This window comes from Lissotriton helveticus, chromosome 3_2, assembly GCF_964261635.1.
Source record: "Lissotriton helveticus chromosome 3_2, aLisHel1.1, whole genome shotgun sequence".
Taxonomy (NCBI): domain Eukaryota; kingdom Metazoa; phylum Chordata; class Amphibia; order Caudata; family Salamandridae; genus Lissotriton; species Lissotriton helveticus.
The window spans coordinates 475,923,197-475,944,835 of record NC_136062.1 but is presented as its reverse complement, the minus strand read 5'-3'; the positions used below and the strand labels follow the sequence as shown (position 1 = coordinate 475,944,835).

Here is a 21,639-nt window from a genome sequence, read left to right as displayed (position 1 = left end):
CCATGGGTACCACAGCCAGGGCCACGGGGGTACAGAAGCATGGGTACCACAGCCAGGGCCACGGGAGGACAGAAGCCATGGGTACAACAGCCAGGGCCGCCCCTGAGGGGTGTAGCCATGGGTACCACAGCCAGGGCCACGGGAGGACAGAAGCCATGGGTACAACAGCCAGGGCCGCCCCTGAGGGGTGTAGCCATGGGTACAACAGCCAGGGCCACAGGATGGGTGTAGCCATGGGTACCACAGCCAAGTGCCACAGCCAGGGCCACGGGAGGACAGAAGCCATGGGTACCGCAGCCAGGGCCACGGGAGGACAGAAGCCATGGGTACCACAGCCAGGGCCACAGGTGGACAGAAGCCATGGGTGCCACAGAGAGGGCCACAGGTGGACAGAAGCCATGGGTGCCACAGAGAGGGCCACGGGGAACAGAAGCCATGGGTACCACAGCCAGGGCCACGGGAGGACAGAAGCCATGGGTGCCACAGCCAGGGCCACGGGAGGACAGAAGCCCTGGGTACCACAGCCAGGGCCACGGGGGGACAGAAGCCATGGGTACCACAGCCAGGGCCACCGGGGAACAGAAGCCATGGGTACCACAGCCAGGGCCACGGGGGGACAAAAGCCATGGGTACCACAGCCAGGGCCACCGGGGACAGAAGCCATGGGTACCACAGCCAGGGCCACGGGAGGACAGAAGCCATGGGTACCACAGCCAGGGCCACCGGGGAACAGAAGCCATGGGCACCACAGCCAGGGCCACGGGAGGACAGAAGCCATGGGTACCACAGCCAGGGCCACCGGGGAACAGAAGCCATGGGCACCACAGCCAGGGTCACGGGGGGACAGAAGCCATGGGTACCACAGCCAGGGCCACCGGGGACAGAAGCCATGGGTACCACAGCCAGGGCAATGAGAGGACACAGCCATGGGTACCACAGCCAGGGCCACGGGAGGACAGAAGCCAAGGGTGCCACAGCCAGGGCCACGGGGGGACAGAAGCCATGGGTACCACAGCCAGGGCCACCGGGGACAGAAGCCATGGGTACCACAGCCAGGGCCACCGGGGACAGAAGCCATGGATACCACAGCCAGGGCCACGGGGGACAGAAGCCATGGGTACCGCAGCCAGGGCCACGGGAGGACAGAAGCCATGGGTACCACAGCCAGGGCCACGGGGGACAGAAGCCATAAGTACCACTGCCAGGGCCACGGGGACAGAAGCCATGGGTACCACAGCCAGAGCCACGGGAGGACAGAAGGCATGGGTACCACAGCCAGGGCCATGGTAGGACAGACGCCATGGGTACCACAGCCAGGGCCACGGGGGACAGAAGCCATGGGTACCACAGCCAGAGCCACGGGAGGACAGAAGGCATGGGTACCACAGCCAGGGCCATGGTAGGACAGACGCCATGGGTACCACAGCCAGAGCCACGGGAGGACAGAAGCCATGGGTACCACAGCCAGGTGCACAGGAGGGGTGTAGTCATGGATACCACAGCCAGGGAGACGGGAGGGCAGAAGCCATGAGAGGGCGAGCTACAGTCCGTAAGTGGACGAACACGAGCTACATGCGGCGAGAGGGCGAACTACAGGCGGTGAGAGGACGAGCTACAGGCAGCGAGAGGGCGAGCTACAGGCAGCGAGAGGGCGAGCTACAGGCAGCGAGAGGGCGAGCTACAGGCAGCGAGAGGGCGAGCTACAGGCAGCGAGAGGGCGAGCTACAGGCAGCGAGAGGGCGAGCTACAGGCAGCGAGAGGGCGAGCTACAGGCAGCGAGAGGGCGAGCTACAGGCAGCGAGCGGGCGAGCTACAGGCAGCGAGCGGGCGAGCTACAGGCAGCGAGCGGTCGAGCTACAGGCAGCGAGCGGGCGAGCTACAGGCAGCGAGCGGTCGAGCTACAGGCAGCGAGCGGTCGAGCTACAGGCAGCGAAAGAGCGAGCTACAGGCGGCGAAAGAGCGAGCTACAGGCAGTGAGACAGCGAGCTAAAGGCTAAAGGCAGCAGAAGGCGAGCTACAGTCAGCGAGCGGTCGAGCTACAGGCAGCGAAAGAGCGAGCTACAGGCAGCGAAAGAGCGAGCTACAGGCGGCGAGAGGGCGAGCTACAGGCAGCGAGAGGGCGAGCTACAGGCAGCGAGAGGGCGAGCTACAGGCAGCGAGAGGGCGAGCTACAGGCAGCGAGAGGGCGAGCTACAGGCAGCGAGCGGTCGAGCTACAGGCAGCGAGCGGTCGAGCTACAGGCAGCGAGCGGTCGAGCTACAGGCGGCGAGCGGTCGAGCTACAGGCGGCGAGCGGTCGAGCTACAGGCAGCGAGCGGTCGAGCTACAGGCAGCGAGCGGTCGAGCTACAGGCGGCGAGCGGTCGAGCTACAGGCGGCGAGCGGTCGAGCTACAGGCGGCGAGCGGTCGAGCTACAGGCGGCGAGCGGTCGAGCTACAGGCGGCGAGCGGTCGAGCTACAGGCGGCGAGAGGGCGAGCTACAGGCGGCGAGAGGGCGAGCTACAGGCGGCGAGGGCGAGCTACTGGCGGCGAGAGGGCGAGCTAAAGGCGGCGAGGGCGAGCTACTGGCGGCGAGAGGGCGAGCTATAGGCGGCGAGAGGGCGAGCTACAGGCAGTGAGAAGGCGAGCTACGGGCAGTGAGAAGGCGAGCTACGGTCAGCGAGAGGTCGCGGTACAGGCAGCGAGTGGGCGAGCTAAAGGCAGCGAGAGGTCTAGCTACAGGCAGCGAGAGATAGAGCTACAGGCAGCGAGCGGTCGAGCTACAGGCAGCGAGCGGTCGAGCTATAGGCAGCGAGCGGTCGAGCTATAGGCAGCGTGAGGGCGAGCTACAGTCAGTGAGAGGTCGAGCTACAGGCAGTGAGATGGCGAGCTACAGGCAGCGAGAGGGCGAGCTACAGTCAGTAAGTGGACGAGCGCAAGCTACAGGCGGCGAGAGGGCGAGCTACAGTCAGTGAGAGGTCGAGCTACAGGCAGTGAGACGGCGAGCTACTGCAAGTGAGATGGTGAGCTACAGGCAGCGAGAGGGCGAGCTACAGGCAGCGAGAGGGCGAGCTACAGGCAGCGAGAGGGCGAGCTACAGGCAGCGAGAGGGCGAGCTACAGGCAGCGAGCGGGCGAGCTACAGGCAGCGAGCGGTCGAGCTACAGGCAGCGAGCGGGCGAGCTACAGGCAGCGAGCGGTCGAGCTACAGGCAGCGAAAGAGCGAGCTACAGGCGGCGAAAGAGCGAGCTACAGGCGGCGAGCGGGCGAGCTACAGGCAGTGAGACAGCGAGCTAAAGGCTAAAGGCAGCAGAAGGCGAGGTACAGTCAGCGAGCGGTCGAGCTACAGTCAGCGAGAGGTCGAGCTACAGGCAGCGAGTGGGCGAGCTAAAGGCAGCGAGAGGTTTAGCTACAGGCAGCGAGAGATCGAGCTACAGGCAGCGAGCGGTCGAGCTACAGGCAGCGAGCGGTCGAGCTACAGGCAGCGAGCGGTCGAGCTACAGGCAGCGAGCGGTCGAGCTACAGGCAGCGAGCGGTCGAGCTACAGGCGGCGAGCGGTCGAGCTACAGGCGGCGAGCAGTCGAGCTACAGGCGGCGAGCGGTCGAGCTACAGGCGGCGAGCGGTCGAGCTACAGGCGGCGAGCGGTCGAGCTACAGGCGGCGAGCGGTACTAATGTTTATTTAGACGTTTAGTCCTTAAACAAAGCAAATAAAACCCGTGCAGAAACATGTAAAAGTAAGAACTAGAATCGGCCGAACCTATAAAACCACAATTCATCCACAGACAGTAAAAATCGACCCAGGACACCAGTTACAGCCAAGAATCTCATATCCAAGCGGAGATCACCCGCTTCCCCCTCCCTGGATCATACTTTTTAAATAGAGAGAAAGTGACAGGCGCCCGGGGCAAGGGAGAGACGGGCAGAGGGAGGGCACGCGAGAGACAGCTTGCAAGCGAGTGAGAGCCAGTGTGAGTGGAGGGAGGCAGAAAAGAGAGACAAACGGCGAAAAGGTATGAGAGAGACAGGCAGAGTGGGGGTATATGCAAGAGACGGCCAGAGTGAGGGTAGATGCAAGAGACGGCCAGAGTGAGGGTAGATGCAAGAGACGGCCAGAGTGAGGGCAGATGCAAGAGACGGCCAGAGTGAGGGCAGATGCAAGAGACGGCCAGAGTGAGGGCAGATGCAAGAGACGGCCAGAGTGAGGGTAGATGCAAGAGACGGCCAGAGTGAGGGTAGATGCAAGAGACGGCCAGAGTGAGGGCAGATGCAAGAGACGGCCAGAGTGAGGGCAGATGCAAGAGACGGCCAGAGTGAGGGTAGATGCAAGAGACGGCCAGAGTGAGGGTAGATGCAAGAGACGGCCAGCTTTGCAAGAGACGGCCAGCCCGCAGAGGCAGATGCAGGAGACGGCCAGAGTGAGGGTAGATGCAAGAGACGGCCAGAGTGGGGGTATATGCAAGAGACGGCCAGAGTGGGGGTATATGCAAGAGACGGCCAGAGTGAGGGTATATGCAAGAGACGGCCAGAGTGAGGGCAGATGCAAGAGACGGCCAGAGTGAGGGCAGATGCAAGAGACGGCCAGAGTGAGGGTATATGCAAGAGACGGCCAGAGTGAGGGTATATGCAAGAGACGGCCAGAGTGAGGGCAGATGCAAGAGACGGCCAGAGTGAGGGCAGATGCAAGAGACGGCCAGAGTGAGGGCAGATGCAAGAGACGGCCAGAGTGAGGGTATATGCAAGAGACGGCCAGAGTGAGGGCAGATGCAAGAGACGGCCAGAGTGAGGGTAGATGCAAGAGACAGCCAGAGTGAGGGCAGATGCAAGAGACGGCCAGAGTGAGGGTATATGCAAGAGACGGCCAGAGTGAGGGCAGATGCAAGAGACGGCCAGAGTGAGGGTAGATGCAAGAGACGGCCAGAGTGAGGGTAGATGCAAGAGACGGCCAGAGTGAGGGTAGATGCAAGAGACGGCCAGAGTGAGGGTAGATGCAAGAGACGGCCAGAGTGAGGGCAGATGCAAGAGACGGCCAGAGTGAGGGTAGATGCAAGAGACGGCCAGAGTGGGGGTATATGCAAGAGACGGCCAGAGTGAGGGGCAGATGCAAGAGACGGCCAGAGTGAGGGTATATGCAAGAGACGGCCAGAGTGAGGGCAGATGCAAGAGACGGCCAGAGTGAGGGTAGATGCAAGAGACAGCCAGAGTGAGGGTATATGCAAGAGACGGCCAGAGTGAGGGGCAGATGCAAGAGACGGCCAGAGTGAGGGTATATGCAAGAGACGGCCAGAGTGAGGGGCAGATGCAACAGACGGCCAGAGTGAGGGTATATGCAAGAGACGGCCAGAGTGAGGGCAGATGCAAGAGACGGCCAGAGTGAGGGTAGATGCAAGAGACGGCCAGAGTGAGGGTAGATGCAAGAGACGGCCAGAGTGAGGGGCAGATGCAAGAGACGGCCAGAGTGAGGGTATATGCAAGAGACGGCCAGAGTGAGGGTATATGCAAGAGACGGCCAGAGTGAGGGTAGATGCAAGAGACGGCCAGAGTGAGGGGCAGATGCAAGAGACGGCCAGAGTGAGGGGCAGATGCAAGAGACGGCCAGAGTGAGGGCAGATGCAAGAGACGGCCAGAGTGAGGGGCAGATGCAAGAGACGGCCAGAGTGGGGGTATATGCAAGAGACGGCCAGAGTGAGGGTAGATGCAAGAGACGGCCAGAGTGAGGGCAGATGCAAGAGACGGCCAGAGTGAGGGTAGATGCAAGAGACGGCCAGCTTTGCAAGAGACAGCCAGCTTTGCAAGAGACGGCCAGCCCGCAGAGGCAGGTTCCAGAGACAGCCATGGTGGGGGGCAGGTGCCAGAGACGGCCAGAGTGAGGGTATATGCAAGAGACGGCCAGAGTGAGGGCAGATGCAAGAGACGGCCAGAGTGAGGGTAGATGCAAGAGACGGCCAGAGTGAGGGTATATGCAAGAGACGGCCAGAGTGAGGGGCAGATGCAAGAGACGGCCAGAGTGAGGGTATATGCAAGAGACGGCCAGAGTGAGGGTATATGCAAGAGACGGCCAGAGTGAGGGCAGATGCAAGAGACGGCCAGAGTGAGGGTATATGCAAGAGACGGCCAGAGTGAGGGTAGATGCAAGAGACGGCCAGAGTGAGGGTAGATGCAAGAGACGGCCAGAGTGAGGGTAGATGCAAGAGACGGCCAGAGTGAGGGCAGATGCAAGAGACGGCCAGAGTGAGGGTATATGCAAGAGACGGCCATAGTGAGGGCAGATGCAAGAGACGGCCAGAGTGAGGGTATATGCAAGAGACGGCCAGAGTGAGGGCAGATGCAAGAGACGGCCAGAGTGAGGGTAGATGCAAGAGACGGCCAGAGTGAGGGTAGATGCAAGAGACGGCCAGAGTGAGGGTAGATGCAAGAGACGGCCAGAGTGAGGGCAGATGCAAGAGACGGCCAGAGTGAGGGTAGATGCAAGAGACGGCCAGAGTGGGGGTATATGCAAGAGACGGCCAGAGTGAGGGGGGCAGATGCAAGAGACGGCCAGAGTGAGGGTATATGCAAGAGACGGCCAGAGTGAGGGCAGATGCAAGAGACGGCCAGAGTGAGGGTAGATGCAAGAGACGGCCAGAGTGAGGGTAGATGCAAGAGACGGCCAGAGTGAGGGGCAGATGCAAGAGACGGCCAGAGTGAGGGTATATGCAAGAGACAGCCAGAGTGAGGGGCAGATGCAAGAGACGCCACGGCCAGAGTGAGGCTATATGCAAGAGACGGCCAGAGTGAGGGCAGATGCAAGAGACAGCCAGAGTGAGGGTAGATGCCAGAGACGGCCAGAGTGAGGGTAGATGCCAGAGACGGCCAGAGTGAGGGTAGATGCCAGAGACGGCCAGAGTGAGGCTATATGCAAGAGACGGCCAGAGTGAGGGCAGATGCAAGAGACGGCCAGAGTGAGGGTAGATGCAAGAGACAGCCAGAGTGAGGGCAGATGCAAGAGACGGCCAGAGTGAGGGCAGATGCAAGAGGCAGCCAGAGTGAGGCTATATGCAAGAGACGGCCAGAGTGAGGGCAGATGCAAGAGACGGCCAGAGTGAGGGTAGATGCCAGAGACGGCCAGAGTGAGGGTAGATGCCAGAGACGGCCAGAGTGAGGCTATATGCAAGAGACGGCCAGAGTGAGGGCAGATGCAAGAGACGGCCAGAGTGAGGGTAGATGCAAGAGACAGCCAGAGTGAGGGCAGATGCAAGAGACAGCCAGAGTGAGGGTAGATGCCAGAGACGGCCAGAGTGAGGGTAGATGCCAGAGACGGCCAGAGTGAGGGTAGATGCCAGAGACGGCCAGAGTGAGGCTATATGCAAGAGACGGCCAGAGTGAGGGCAGATGCAAGAGACGGCCAGAGTGAGGGTAGATGCAAGAGACAGCCAGAGTGAGGGCAGATGCAAGAGACAGCCAGAGTGAGGGCAGATGCAAGAGACGGCCAGAGTGAGGGTAGATGCAAGAGACAGCCAGAGTGAGGGCAGATGCAAGAGACAGCCAGAGTGAGGGTAGATGCCAGAGACGGCCAGAGTGAGGGTAGATGCCAGAGACGGCCAGAGTGAGGCTATATGCAAGAAACGGCCAGAGTGAGGGCAGATGCAAGAGACGGCCAGAGTGAGGGTAGATGCAAGAGACAGCCAGAGTGAGGGGCAGATGCAAGAGACGGCCAGAGTGAGGGGCAGATGCAAGAGACGGCCAGAGTGAGGGGCAGATGCAAGAGACGGCCAGAGTGAGGGTATATGCAAGAGACGGCCAGAGTTAGGGTATATGCAAGAGACGGCCAGAGTGAGGGTAGATGCAAGAGACGGCCAGAGTGAGGGGCAGATGCAAGAGACGGCCAGAGTGAGGGGCAGATGCAAGAGACGGCCAGAGTGAGGGCAGATGCAAGAGACGGCCAGAGTGAGGGGCAGATGCAAGAGACGGCCAGAGTGAGGGGCAGATGCAAGAGACGGCCAGAGTGAGGGGCAGATGCAAGAGGCGGCCAGAGTGAGGGCAGATGCAAGAGACGGCCAGAGTGAGGGTAGATGCAAGAGACGGCCAGAGTGAGGGCAGATGCAAGAGACGGCCAGAGTGAGGGTATATGCAAGAGACGGCCAGAGTGAGGGTAGATGCAAGAGACGGCCAGAGTGAGGGGCAGATGCAAGAGACGGCCAGAGTGAGGGTATATGCAAGAGACGGCCAGAGTGAGGGTATATGCAAGAGACGGCCAGAGTGAGGGTATATGCAAGAGACGGCCAGAGTGAGGGGCAGATGCAAGAGACGGCCAGAGTGAGGGCAGATGCAAGAGACGGCCAGAGTGAGGGGCAGATGCAAGAGACGGCCAGAGTGAGGGGCAGATGCAAGAGGCAGCCAGAGTGAGGGCAGATGCAAGAGACGGCCAGAGTGAGGGTAGATGCAAGAGACGGCCAGAGTGAGGGCAGATGCAAGAGACGGCCAGAGTGAGGGCAGATGCAAGAGACGGCCAGAGTGAGGGGCAGATGCAAGAGGCAGCCAGAGTGAGGGCAGATGCAAGAGACGGCCAGAGTGAGGGCAGGTGCAAGAGACGGCCAGAGTGAGGGCAGATGCAAGAGACGGCCAGAGTGAGGGTAGATGCAAGAGACGGCCAGAGTGAGGGTAGATGCAAGAGACGGCCAGAGTGAGGGTAGATGCAAGAGACGGCCAGAGTGAGGGTAGATGCAAGAGACGGCCAGAGTGAGGGTAGATGCAAGAGACGGCCAGAGTGAGGGCAGGTGCAAGAGACGGCCAGAGTGAGGGTAGATGCAAGAGACGGCCAGAGTGAGGGTAGATGCAAGAGACGGCCAGCTTTGCAAGAGACGGCCAGCTTTGCAAGAGACGGCCAGCTTTGCAAGAGACAGCCAGCCCGCAGAGGCAGGTTCCAGAGACAGCCATGGTGGGGGGCAGGTGCCTGAGACGGCCAGAGTGAGGGGCAGATGCCAGCGACAGCCATGGTGCCCCACCAGGCCTCGGGGAGGACGGTGGGCCGGTGGGAGGGGTCAGAGCGGAGGGGGAGGGGCTCAAACTCACCTGAATGTTTCCAAAGTTTTGCCGGACTCAGAGCCTCGACATATGGGAGGTCTCGGGCCAGGGCCCCCTCTCGCCGTCTGTCCCTCTCTTGTCCGTCCCTCCCCTTCTTTGCTTCCACCTTCCCCGGGTGCAGCTCCAGCCCTCTCCCTCTCTCACTCCCTCCTCCCGGTGTCTCACCTCCCCCTCCTGCCCGGGGCGGGCTCTGCCTACAGGTGACACGCACACATGGAGGGGGAGGTGAGACCGGTGGAGAGGGATGGGGGGGGGGAGGAGGGAGAAACCTGGGCAGGAGGGGGTGGGGACCTGGCAGGAGGGGGTGGGGACCTGGCAGGAGGGGGTGGGGACCTGGGCAGGAGGGGGGGGGCCTGGGCAGGAGGGGGTGGGGACCTGGCAGGAGGGGGTGGGGACCTGGCAGGAGGGGGTGGGGACCTGGGCAGGAGGTGGTGGGGACCTGGCAGGAGGGGGTGGGGACCGGGCAGGAGGGGGTGGGGGACCTGGGCAGGAGGGGGTGGGGGACCTGGGCAGGAGGGGGGGGCCTGGGCAGGAGGGGGTGGCCTGGGCAGGAGGGGGGGAGAAACATGGGCAGGAGGGGGTGGGGACCTGGGCAGGAGGGGGTGGGGACCTGGGCAGGAGGGGGTGGGGACCTGGGCAGGAGGGGGTGGGGACCTGGGCAGGAGGGGGTGGGGGACCTGGGCAGGAGGGGGGGGCCTGGGCAGGAGGGGGTGGGGACCTGGCAGGAGGGGGTGGGGACCTGGGCAGGAGGGGGGGGGGGGACCTGGGCAGGAGGGGGGGCCTGGGCAGGAGGGGGTGGGGACCTGGCAGGAGGGGGTGGGGACCTGGGCAGGAGGGGGGGGGCCTGGGCAGGAGGGGGTGGCCTGGGCAGGAGGGGGGGAGAAACATGGGCAGGAGGGGGGGAGAAACATGGGCAGGAGGGGGTGGGGACCTGGGCAGGGAGAGCGTAAGGGATGAAGAGAGGGGTTCAGGTAGAGAGAGGAGGAAAGAGTCCGGGGGGAGGGGGCCTGACCGGGAATCCTGGGAGGACGGAAGAGACAGGCTCAGACTGAGATGAACCGGGACAGGCCCAAGTGGAGAGGTTTTGGGGGCGCGTGAGACGGTGTGCGGGGGAGGGAGGGGTGCGAAGGCGACGCCTGAGGGCTCAGACGCTGATAGACACTTGGGAGGGGTGAGCAAGAGACGCATGCCCAGGAGCACACTGTGCGCCAGGACTCCACGTGTCCCTGCTCATGCATGGGGTGGAATGTGCTGGCTCCGGGGCAGGAGCAGAGACGCATGCCCAGGAGCACACTGTGCGCAGGAGCGAGACAGGACTCCACGAGTGGAGGAGCAGAGACGCATGCCCATGCCCAGGAGCACACTGTGCGCAGGAGCCAGGCAGGACTCCACGTGTCCCTGTTCATGCATGGGGTGGAATGTGCTGGCTCCGGGGCAGGAGCGGAGACGCATGCCCAGGAGCACACTGTGCGCAGGAGCGAGACAGGACTCCACGAGTGGAGGAGCAGACGCATGCCCATGCCCAGGAGCACACTGTGCGCAGGAGCCAGGCAGGACTCCACGTGTCCCTGTTCATGCATGGGGTGGAATGTGCTGGCTCCGGGGCAGGAGCAGAGACGCATGCCCAGGAGCACACTGTGCGCAGGAGCGAGACAGGACTCCACGAGTGGAGGAGCAGAGACGCATGCCCATGCCCAGGAGCACACTGTGCGCCAGGACTCCACGTGTCCCTGCTCATGCATGGGGTGGAATGTGCTGGCTCCGGGGCAGAAGCAGAGACGCATGCCCAGGAGCACACTGTGCGCAGGAGCGAGACAGGACTCCACGAGTGGAGGAGCAGAGACGCATGCCCATGCCCAGGAGCACACTGTGCGCCAGGAGCCAGGCAGGACTCCACGTGTCCCTGTTCATGCATGGGGTGGAATGTGCTGGCTCCGGGGCAGGAGCAGAGACGCATGCCCAGGAGCACACTGTGCGCAGGAGCGAGACAGGACTCCACGAGTGGAGGAGCAGAGACGCATGCCCATGCCCAGGAGCACACTGTGCGCAGGAGCCAGGCAGGATCCACGTGTCCCTGCTCATGCAGGGAGGTGCGGAGACACATGCCCAGGAGCACACTGTGCGCAGGAGCCAGACAGGACTCCACGAGTGGAGGAGCAGAGACGCATGCCCAGGAGCACACTGTGCGCCAGGGTGCCAGGCAGGACTCCACGTGTCCCCGCTCATGCATGGGGTGGAATGTGCTGGCTCCGGGGCAGGAAGAGACTGCAGGGTGGTGTGCAGCGCACGTCGGTGGCGGGTGGATGTGGGGCTGCCCCACCCACCGGGAGAGCATGTGTGTGGTACAGCGAGCAGGGCCTGGAGCGCCGGGCACCAGGGGCTGGCACCAGGGACCCCCGAGGCGCTGCAGCTCGCCCTGGCAGAGGCCCGCAGGAATGGTGCAGGCCATGCCAAGCAGTGCCGGGTCTAGACACCACCTTTAGAGGGGCCGCAGGTAAAAACAAGCATTTGCAAGTGTTAGATTTGGGGGTCTCTAGTTGGCACAGGTAGGTACTTGTGACTAATAGGGACCCTCTCCTCTAGACAGGACAAGGGGGATTACACTCCTAAAGTAACCCCTGCTCACCTCCTTGGCAGCTTGGCACGAGCAGCAGGGCTTAACTTCAGGGGAGTTGTAAGTTAAGCGTTTGTGACCACATACAGTAACCCAGTGACAACACTACAAATGGACACCACACAGGTTTTATATAAAAAAAATAAGTCGACTTTATATAGAGTTACCACAAGACCATAAACAACAAAAATACACACTAGGATTACTTTAACCTCATCACTGCGGCGCGAATTCCGCATCAGTGCTGAACATTCCGATCGCGGGTGTGGTCATGACGGCTCCCGGCCGTCATCAGCACACGCCCACCGTGACTCATGACGGCCGGGAGCCGTCATGAGCATGGAAGAGGTTAAGATGGTACATTTAAGCTTAGTTCAGTTCTTAGATGCGACACTCTGCGTCAATGTACCTCAGGTTACGTTGCGCTTCCACGACAAAAAATGTTGCAGCGATGGCAAATGCAGCAAAGTTCAGGTGCAAAGAAATAAAGACATGAAGATCTTCCAGATGCGGCACGCTTTCCGGGATGCGAGAAGTTCTCGGTCTGATGTGTGGACTACAGCGGTGACATCCAAGATGCGACGGCAGCAGCTCCAGCGACGCTATTCTCCAATGATGCGTGAAGCTTCCGCTCGATGCGACAACTACAGCGGCGACATCCAAGATGCGACGGCAGCAGCTCCGACGGCGGCGCGCTTCTCGGGGATGCGGGGTGCTCTTGGTCGATGCGGTGCAGTGTGACAGTTCCAGCGGCGACACCCTCCTTTGGAGTTGCAACGGCAGGCACAGCGACGGCGACATGCTCCAACCTCGTTGCAAGATTCTTCTCCTGATGCGGTGCAGTGCGACAGCTCCAGCGGCGACATCCTCCTTCTTCGGAGTTGCGACGGCAGCAGCAGTGACATGCTTCCTCTTCGTTGCGATACAAAAGGGGATGATGAACGGAGCGTTTGAGCAAAACAAACACTCACCCCCAGTCAACTGATCTGGGTTTAATCCATCACCATTCTTTAGCCCACTCAGCCACCCCATTTCAGACATGGCTATATGCAAATCAGTCTGATCCTGTGCCTAATGGGAACAGTCCAGCCCGAACTGCCAAGCCATGTCTTCCATGGACCGGAAACAAGCATCTTGGGACCGGTTTCGGATTCATAATCCTCATCAGCTAGGCTATCTTGAATCCAGTGGCCAAGTGAGCAAGAGACTCACGTATAAGCATACCCTGCCACACTTAGAGCGAACAAACCGTTTTTGGCCGCCATAAGTGTGGCAGGGTATGCTCAGAAGTGAGTCCCTTGCTCACTTTGCCACTGGATTCAAGCAAGCCGGGCTGAAGACGCCTGGAATGCCAGAAACCGGTCCTCGGAAGCTTGTTTCCGGTCCAGGGAAGGCATGGCTTGGCAGTTCGGGCTTGACTGTTCCCATGAGGCACAGGGTCAGACTGATTTGCATATAGCCATGTCTGAACTTGGGTGGCAGAGTGGGCTAAAGAACGGTGATGGATCAAACCCAGGTCTTTTGACTGGGTGTGAGTGTTTGATTGGCTCTGATGCTCCGTCCATCACCACCTCCTTTTGCTCCTCTTCGTTGCGGCACGCTTCTCTCCGATGCGGTGCAGTGCGACAGTTCCAGCGGCGACACCCTCCTTCGGAGTTGCGACGGCAGGCACAGCAACGGCGACACGCTTCTTCTCGTTGAGTAGCACTTCCAGCTCCTTGCGACACGCAGTTCCTCAGAAGGCCCAAAACAGCAGCAGGCACTTCCACAAGAACTCTGGGGAGCTGGGGGGTGAAGTCTGTTGTCCCTGAAACTTCAGCAGGAGGCAAGCTCTTTTCCAAGCCCTTGGAGATCCTTCACAAGTTGAAAGCAAAGTACACAAAGTTCCTTTCTCTTTCCTTTGGCAGTAAGGCAACCACTGCAGGCCAATCCCCCAAGCAGCACTTCGGCTTGTGAATAGTCTCTCCTCAGTTTCTTCAGGTTCCTCTCCTCAATAAAGGTTTCTTCTAGTAGTCCAAAGTGATCTGGTATCAGGGTCCCAATATTTATACCCAGAAATCCTTTGTTCTCTGAGGGGAGAGGGGCCTTTGCCCAGTCCAAACCAGTTCTGAAGCACTCTGTTTACCAGACTTCTCCTTTCCTTTCACAGTGCAGGGCAGAAACATCAGACGCCCCACAGGAGGTGGAGCCAGCACTGTGGAAGGCAAGTACAGTCCTGGAGCACTTTGTTTACAGGATTCCTTCTCTTCTTTCAGTGTGCAGGGCACAGATATCAGCCGCTCCCCAGGGGGTGGAGCCAGCATTGTGGAAGGCAGGCACAGCCCTATTCAATGTTCAGGTGCAACTCCTCCCTCCCATCTAGATTCAGATCTCTCTATTCACCACTGGGCTGCCACATCCTGTCTCTTGGAATCCCCCAGCCCTGTCACTCACAAAACCAGACAAAGGAATACACAACCTAGCAGAGGCAGGTTTGAATGGTTAGACAAGCAAATACCTACTTTCTAAAAGTGGTATTTGCAATCACAGAATATTAAAATAAACTTTACTAAAATATGTATTTTATTATTCTGAGTTCAGGCATTCTAAACTCGAATTTCTACCATGTTCTCTAAGCCTGTTAGGATTATAAAATGTAACAATTCTAACAGCCCATTCTGGCCTATGGAGAACAGGTAGCCTTGCAATAGAGAAAAACGAAAATGGCTGTAATTCACTATTAGGACATGCCACACACATCAGGGCTTGTCCTACCTTATACTTACAATGCACCCTGCCCTTGGGCCTTCCATAGGGGTGACTGATATGAAGAGATGGGAAGGTTTAGGAACTGGGAAGTGGGTGCACTTGCCCAGTCAGCATGACAGTACCAGACTGCACACAGGCTCTGCAATTGCAGACCTTAGACACATTTTACAAGGCTGGTCTGTGGGTGGCACAACCAGAGCTGCAGGCCCACCAGCAGCATTTGGATTACACGCCCTGGGCACACTCAGTACACTGTACTAGGGTCTGACAAGTAAACCAAACATCCAAACATGGAACCACTGATTAGTACATCAATTTACAATAGGGAGCACTTGCACTGTGGCACTGGATAGCAGTGGCACAGTGCCCAAAGCATCTAACACCAGCAAAAATACATGAGGCAACAGCACAAAACGGAAGGGAGACCCACGCCAATGGTGCCAGGTCTAACACAATGCAATAGGACTCGCATTTACGCGAAGAAGGCACCGACAACGGCCGGCGGCGAGAAGGCATGGACAGCGGGAGTGCGGGCGGTGGAAGGGGGAAGAAGACACAGAAAACGGGAGTGTGGACGGGGGGAGTAGAGAAGACAGAAGGAGAACCACATTAAAGAAAATAGTGCTCACAGTCTAAATAACACGTAACGTGTAACACTCGAAGTAAAGGGGCCAGTCGCCATGGGAGGATACAAATGTAAAGGGGCGGTACTAAGGAAGGACTAACAAGCCTATCGATGAATCAGAAGCCAGCATTTAGGACAGGCAATGACTCAAGCGAATGGCAAACATGGGCGGAGAGTGAACGGGGCTTCTATTCGCTACTTGTTTACAATAAGTTTCGCAGAGCAGCGCATGCGCGCTGGCTCAGGCTCGACCTAACAAGGATTTTAAAAAAAAGGCTGGTAGACCACCTGGCTACAGCAGACATATGTGCTTAAGTCCTGGTGACACCACTAATGCCCACCATGCCAAGGAACTATAAGGCACGCTTGGGTCCCGCCACGTCACTGGCATGTCCTGTAAATGACCTGGAACCCATTCAGCAGGTGAACTCTGCTGTGTCTGGAGGGCACTCGATCTAACATGGCTGCTACGGCGGTACAGGACTGCATGTACGACGGCTGCCCCGGCAAACAGGACGATGCCCAAAATGGATGCCTTGTCAGAGTAGACTACATCCAAAGCAGCCGCTATGCCAGCCGCAAGTACAAGAGAACGAGCCGCATGGTAGTGCATGCATGGGTGGCATGGGACAATGCTTGTTGCGGACAGTCGCTGCTTTCCTCGCTACCAGACCGACTGCCCTCCGTCACTGAGGTGGATCCTGAGGAGCGGAGCATCGTCACTCGCCAGCTTCGATCCTTCCGCCAGTAGGGTCACTGGCTCGGTCACTGCCGTTGGATTCCTAGCTCCTCTCCTCGCCTCCAAGCACGGAGGCGTGCGCTAGGATTGAGTAAAACATGAGGCGGTCGATGTGCCGGAAACACTCAGAGACAGAGACTCCATCAATCAGTAGAATTGTAGAGTGCTACTTGTCACTCCAGAGGGTATCCAGGCGCTAGCAGGGTCCAGTTGATTAGCTGAATAGCCAGGTCTTTAGGGACTTTTGGAACCCTGGAATACTCTAGAGAAAACTGTAGAAACTTCCTGACGGGTCTGGTGGCTCAGTGGACTAATGCATCCACTGCAGGGGCCTGTGTTCGACCTCATGTTCACAGGTTCAAATCCGGCGGGTCCACTCAGCCTTTCATCCATCTGAGGTCGATAAAGCGAGTACCATTGAGTTGGGTAACAAACATGTTATTCAGCGCCAAGATACCTCGTCAGGGGTGAAACTTCGATTCAAAAATACACGTTATGTTATGATCCTTTCCAGCTGCCATATCCATGGCTTTACATGTGGTGAGAAGTTTCGGCAAGCTTCCGTGTTTGAGAAACAAAACTTCAAATGGAGACTCGACTCGAGGAACAGAAGCGCCCCTTCCCTTTTTTTAAATCGCAAAAACACTGGTACGCTGTAAAGAGAAGCCACACTGGCTCTGGACAAGAAAAATCATACCAGACTCCAGCAAAAACATGCCAGCATCTCAGCAGGCCCAGCCAATGAGCTTGCAGTGTTTTGAAAAAACAATATCCTGCTGTTCCAAGCTCCTGGCTGCTCCTGCAACAAAGGGTGCCTAGAGGGGCGCCCGCTCCATCAAGGCGCCAAGGGTACCCTTGGCTGGCCGGAGCCTTGAGGCTACTCCTGGACACCACTTCACCTTCATAAACAGCCATTCGGTCCTACTGTGCCCAGGAGGTCCACTCTCAGCTGCTCTGCCCCAGGCAGCAGCGCTCAAAGTCCAGTTAGTGGTTAGTTAGTAAGAGCAGGGGGTTGTATGTCGTGCTCTGGTATTTCTTTCTTTATCCCGTTTTAGTTAATTTACAACTGCCTCCTTCTCGGATTCACCTTCCGGGACATTTCTAATGGTTTCCCAACCATGCCAGAGTGTAGGGCTTGGATCACCGCACATTCCATCTTTATTTAATTGTTAGAAATGGGGTCTCTAGCTGGCAGTGGTTTGCAGCCTGTCCAAGTAGGGACACTTCTGTCTAATCAAGGTAAGGGAGTCACACAGCTAAGATAACCCCTGCTCACCTCCTTGGTAGCTTGGCGCGAACATTGAGGCTTATCTCAGAGGCAATGTGTAAAGCATTTGTACCTAGACACAGTAACAAAGTGAAAACACTACAAAAGGAGTCCACACTAGTTTAGAAAAATAACTAATATTTATCTGAATAAAAGACGACCCAAAACAACAAAAATCCAACATACACAAGTCAAGATATCAATCTTAAAGGATTAAATGCAATTGTAGTTCCTTGAAACCATGGAAGCACATGGCTGGGGCAAAGTGCCTGAGATGGATCAGAAAAACAAATGAGATCGGGCCGCAGGGAGGTGATGCATCGAAAGAGCGGGTGATGTGTCGGCTTCTTACTGTGCACGGGAGGTAATGCATTAGTTCCTTGTTGCTAGGCAGGGGAGGTGATGTATCGGTACCTTACTGCCACAGGGGTGGTGATGCATCGTTCTGGGCAGAAAGTGCTGGTTCTTTACTGCAGTGCAGTGTCGATGAAGAAAATGACAGCCAGCGATAATGCGTCGATAATGCGTTGATGATGCGTCAAAAGCCAAGTCGTTCTGCGTTGATTCCAGAGCGATGAAGCAAGTGCTGCGTCGGAGTAGGAGCGATACATCATGGATGTTGGTGCTGCAGTGCTCGAAACTCACACCGCTTCGGTGTTTCTGATGCCTTGAGATGGAAAGCTGGAGCCTGCATTGTAAGATGTGGTCGCTGTGTAAAGCAGTGACCACTCTCGGGTGTGGACAGCGGTGATGCATCAAATTCTTCAGCGATTAGTTAATAAAAATATGCACTGGGAGTCAAGGCATGGATTTCTCTTCTTGTAGCACCAAATATCTCCTTCAAGGGCCCGGAACTGGAGTTGGCACGAGTCGTCAGGACAGCCCTCTTAGCAGAGGAGCCCAGGTGCTGGTCGATGAAGTCTTTGATGGCCCTGAGACTTCTTAACAAGAGGCAAGCATGCACCAGCCGTAGGAGAATCTTGGAAGCAGGATACCGAAAGCAAAGTCCAGTCCTTTCACTCCCAGGACAGAAGCAGCAGGCAGCACAACAAAGTGACAGGCAGAGCGGCAGTCCCTCCTACAGCACCCAGCTCTTTGTCTTGGCAGAATATCCTCAGTCCAGAAGTATTCTGATTTTGGGATGTCAGAGGTCCAGTAATGGATACCCCTTTCTGCCTTTGAAGTAGGCAAGCTTGAAAGGAAAGTTTTTGTAGTGCACAAGACCCTGTCAATCTCTGACCTGGCTCCAGACACACTAAAGAGGGGTGGAGACAGCATTGTGTGAGGACAGGCACAGCCGTATTCAGGTGTCAGTGACAACTCCTCCCACCACTCTAGCTCAGGAAGGCCCATCCGCCTGGTGATGGCCCATCGGGATATGCAAAGCACACCTCAGCTTCCTTTCTGTGACTGTCTAGAGTGAATGCACAAGAGCCATACTGTCATCCTGACCCAGACATGGATTCTACTGACAGGCAGAGGCATAGAATGGTTAAGCAAGGTAATGGCCACTTTCTAAAAGAGTGTGAAACAACACAAACGCCAATACTGATACCTTTTCATATAATAATTCGTTCCTGAGCTCACACACGTTATAATTAACAGCTATTTATTAATTTTTTTCCTGTTTCTTTTGATCTAAACATGTTTTTCCAAGAAAAACATTTCAGAACTCAATTTAAAAACATTATTTTGGACAAACTTATCAGTACACAAGAAGGACATCAGCCACATATATAAAAATTAGGAAAGAGACAAATAAATCGCTTTTTCCCCTCAAACATCACAAAACAGTCACAATTATACAAGAAACACTATTGAAACAGCCTATGTTCTGTTGTTTCAAGTAATTTTTTACATTGCCCAAAACATCTTTGATTGTATATATCATACTCATTTCTTAGTGGGCCAACACCAAACAGTGTCCATAATGAGCTTATAGAGAAATCACCAGTCCTTCAAAAATAACTTGTTAGGAGCATTAGTAATGTGTGTGAAACACTCGTTGGATGAAAAAACGGTCTAAAAGTGGCATTTTCAAACAAGCAATTTAAAAACCAAGTGATATATTTTTAATTTATGAGTTCTGAGACCCCAAACTCCAAATCTGTGTCAGCTCCCGATGGGAAATGACACTTAAAAGATATTTCAAGGCAATCCACAGGTTACCCTTTGGGAGAGATAGATCTAGACGAACTGAAAAATTAAATTAGCAGTATTTCACTATTCGAACATGTAAAATACTCTGGTACATGTCCTACCTTTTTAATACACTGCACCCGGCCCATGGGCTACCTTGGGCCTACCTTAGGGGTGCCTTACATGCAATGAAAGGGACGGTTTGGGCCTGGCAAGCAGGTGCACTTACCAGGTCAAAATGACAGTATAAAACTGCACACACAGACACTGCAGTGGCAGGTCTGAGACGTGTTTGCAGGGCTACTCATGTGGGGCACAAACAGTGCTGCAGGCCCGCTAGTAGCATTTGACTTACAGGCCCGGGGCACACCTGGTGCAATTTAGAAGGTACTTACCAGTAGATCAAATATGCCAATCGTGGATAACCCAATCACCAATACAATTTAGGCAGACAGCATAAGCACTTTAGAACTGATCAGCAGTGGTAAAGTGCCCAGAGTTATGAAACCAACAAAAACAGGTCAAAATAGGAGAAAGAAGGCCAAACGCTATCCCAGTAATCTGACTCGTCGGTCCCAATGCAAGTGTGGCTGTACTAATGACTGCTGAGGCCTTGAGTGGCAGGCGGTCTCCTTTGCCTCTCGTAACCCATCGCCACCATGCCTGGCCACCACTCCAACCTTGAAACCGGCTCTGGGCCCGATTACGATCTTGGCGTACGGGATACTCCGTCAAAAACACAACTGATATCCTGCCGCCAAATTACACGTTCCATGGGATATAATGGAATAGTAATTTGGCGGACGGGATACCCGTCACAAACACAACAGATATCCTGCCGCCAAATTACACGTTCCATGGGATATAATGGAATAGTAATTTGGCGGACGGGATACCCGTCACAAACACAACAGATATCCTGCCGCCAAATTACACGTTCCATGGGATATAATGGAATTGTAATTTGGCGGACGGGATACCCGTCACAAACACAACAGATATCCTGCCGCCAAATTACACGTTCCATGGGATATAATGGAATTGTAATTTGGCGGACGGGATACCCGTCACAAACACAACAGATATCCTTCCGCCAAATTACACGTTCCATGGGATATAATGGAATTGTAATTTGGCGGACGGGATACCCGTCACAAACACAACAGATATCCTTCCGCCAAATTACACGTTCCATGGGGTATAATGGAATTGTAATTTGGCGGACGGGATACCCGTCACAAACACAACAGATATCCTTCCGCCAAATTACACGTTCCATGGGATATAATGGAATTGTAATTTGGCGGATGGGATACCCGTCACAAACACAACAGATATCCTGCCGCCAAATTACACGTTCCATGGGATATAATGGAATTGTAATTTGGCGGACGGGATACCCGTCACAAACACAACAGATATCCTGCCGCCAAATTACACGTTCCATGGGATATAATGGAATTGTAATTTGGCGGACGGGATACCCGTCACAAACACAACAGATATCCTTCCGCCAAATTACACGTCCCATGGGGTATATTGGAAATGTAATTTGGCGGACGGGATACCCGTCACAAACACAACAGATATCCTTCCGCCAAATTACACGTTCCATGGGGTATAATGGAATTGTAATTTGGCGGACGGGATACCCGTCACAAACACAACAGATATCCTTCTGCCAAATTACACGTTCCATGGGATATAATGGAATTGTAATTTGGCGGACGGGATACCCGTCACAAACACAACAGATATCCTTCCGCCAAATTACACGTTCCATGGGATATAATGGAATTGTAATTTGGCGGACGGGATACCCGTCACAAACACAACAGATATCCTTCCGCCAAATTACACGTTCCATGGGATATAATGGAATTGTAATTTGGCGGACGGGATACCCGTCACAAACACAACAGATATCCTGCCGCCAAATTACACGTTCCATGGGATATAATGGAATTGTAATTTGGCGGACGGGATACCCGTCACAAACACAACAGATATCCTGCCGCCAAATTACACGTTCCATGGGATATAATGGAATTGTAATTTGGCGGACGGGATACCCGTCACAAACACAACAGATATCCTTCCGCCAAATTACACGTTCCATGAGGTATAATGGAAGTGTAATTTGGCGGACGGGATACCCGTCACAAACACAACAGATATCCTTCCGACAAATTACACGTTCCATGGGGTATAATGGAAGTGTAATTTGGCGGACGGGATACCGGCCACGTTTGGGACAGAGTAACCCGGTCTACCGAGATAGTAATCAGGACCTCTGTCTCTTTCAGAAAAACACAAGCTCCCGAGTAATCCCCCTCTTTGCAGAGGCCTCGACTCCAGCAAGGAAAATGAGGGATTTAGTTCTTAACAACCCTGGCCGCGGTGCCACTGCACCTGCACAGCTAAAGGCTGGTAGCCTCATAGGCTTGTATGGGCAAAGACCGCAAAAG

General features: G+C 56.1%; 1 protein-coding gene across 2 annotated transcripts in view; it reads right to left on the bottom strand.

Annotated features, from left to right (window-relative positions):
- Nucleotides 1-21,639, bottom strand: part of LARGE2 (LARGE xylosyl- and glucuronyltransferase 2) — a 293,938-nt gene that overhangs the window by 94,805 nt on the left and 177,494 nt on the right. Inside the window, exon 1 of one of the 2 annotated variants that reach the window (XM_078684389.1) lies at nt 9,028-9,161. The exons of the other annotated variant lie outside the window; for it this stretch is intronic. The gene's annotated coding sequence lies outside the window, so the exon portion shown is untranslated. Of the gene's footprint in view, nt 1-9,027; nt 9,162-21,639 lie in introns of those variants that run through there. 2 annotated transcript variants of the gene reach the window in all.